Below are 2020 nucleotides of genomic sequence, written 5' to 3' on the forward strand. Positions count from 1 at the left end.
GACAGATCCAGCCAATTCCTGAGACATCCCCAGCTTCTTTCCTTCCACTCTGATACAAAGCACTCCCCACTTGGTTTTCCTTTCTTTTCTTATTGCTTGAGAATTCTACACATGGGTACAATATGTTTTTATCAAATCCACCCCCACCCTTGTCCTCCAATTCCTCTCCTGTTCCCTTCCACCTTCCCCTCTCAACTTCATATCCATCCCCCTCTTTTTCTGTCTCTTATTTCATCAACACCCCTCTTCTCTACAATTTTAAGCCTGATCCCCTTATAGTCAGCTACCTCTTTTGTTTCTTTCTGCTCTAATTTTCAGCCCTTATACTCACTGTGAAACCGACTAAGAGCAACCAGAGATAGCCATGCCACAACCCAAATGTTATGCTGTCTTGAAATTTCTTCTACCAAATTCATTAGTCTATAATTATTCAGTTTGTCCTCTCTCAGTCTCATAACATGGATAAAGCCTCAATAAATGCTTTGTTGGCCTCTGGTACGATTCACAGTCCAGTGATCATTTCCCCCTGAAACCTTATGTACACAGTCTGTGCAGCCCCACATTTTCATCAGCAGTCTGATGCTCTCGGCTTCCATTAGAATTGCTTAATAATTTCTACTTATAGCAGCCTAGGGATTCTGTAGCATACTTCATCCAATCCTATTGCGCACGCCTTTAATCCCAGCACTTGGGAGGCAGAGGCAGGCAGATTTCTGAGTTCGAGGCCAGCCTGGTCTACCGAGTGAGTTCCAGGACATCCCGGGCTATACAGAGAAACCCTGTCTCGAAAAACCAAAAAAAAAAAAAAAGAAAAGAAAATGGCTCCCATAGGCTTATAGGGAGTAGCTTATTATTTAAAAGGATTAAGACACGTGGACTTGACTGGAAGCCGCTGCCTTAGTCCTCTTTCCTGTCTTGCAAGATGGCAGGTGAAAAGGCGGAAAAGCCTAATACAAAGAAAAAAATCCTGCAGCCAAGAAGGCTGGCGGTGATGCTGCTGCTGCCTCTGGTCCCTGGGCCACTGGTGCAGCTAAAAAGGGTAAACTCAAGAAGGCAAAGCCCCATTGCAGCCGGAACCTTGTCCTAGTTAGAGGAATTGGCAGGTACTCCCGATCAGCTATGTATTCCAGAAAAGCCTTGTACAAAAGGAAATACTCAACTGCCAAGACCAAGGTTGAAAAGAAGAAGAAGAAAAAGGAGAAGGTCCTTGCTACTGTCACAAAACAGTTGGTGGGGACAAGAACGGTGGCACCCGGGTGGTGAAGCTTCAAAAAATGCCTAGATATTATCCTACAGAAGATGTGCCTCTGAAGCTGCTGGGCCACGGCAAAAAGCCCTTCAGTCAGCACGTGAGGAGGCTGCGCTCCAGCATCACTCCCAGGACTGTCCTGATCACCCTCACTGGGCGCCACAGGGGAAAGAGCGTGGTTTTCCTGAAGCAGCTGGGCAGTGGCTTGCTACTTGTGACTGGACCTCTAGCTATCAACAGAGTTCCTCTGCGCAGAACACACCAGAAGTTTGTTATCATCACCTCTACAAAAGTTGATATCAGCAGGGTTAAAATCCCCAAACACCTGACACTTCAAGAAGAAGCAGCTGCACAAGCCCAGGCATCAGGAGGGCGAGATCTTTGACACAGAGAAGGAGAAATACGAGATTACAGAGCAGCGAAAGGCTGATCAGAAAGCTATGGACTCACAGATTTTGCCAAAGATTAAAGCTGTTCCTCAGCTCCAGGGCTACCTGCGATCTCAGTTCTCCCTGACAAACAGGATGTATCCTCACAAACTGGTGTTCTAAATTGCTTACGACCTAATTAAACAGATTCCTATGTTAAAAGAAAAAAAAAAAAAGACATGTGGATTTGTTGGAGCAGGTGTGGCACTTTTGGAGGAAGTTTATCACTGGCTGTGGGCTTTGAAGTTTCAGAAGCTCAAGCCAGGCCCCATGGCCTCTATTCCTGCTGCCTGATGATCCAGATATAGAACTCTTGGCTCCTTCTCTGCCTGGATGCTGCCAT

The 2020-nt window shown here is 46.1% G+C and overlaps 1 pseudogene; it reads left to right on the plus strand.

Annotated features, from left to right (window-relative positions):
• The first annotated feature begins 922 nt into the window (after positions 1 to 922).
• Positions 923 to 1800, plus strand: LOC114631837 (annotated as a pseudogene).
• The last annotated feature ends 220 nt before the right edge of the window (positions 1801 to 2020 follow it).

This window comes from Grammomys surdaster, unplaced genomic scaffold, assembly GCF_004785775.1.
Source record: "Grammomys surdaster isolate TR1022 unplaced genomic scaffold, NIH_TR_1.0 366, whole genome shotgun sequence".
NCBI lineage: Eukaryota > Metazoa > Chordata > Mammalia > Rodentia > Muridae > Grammomys > Grammomys surdaster.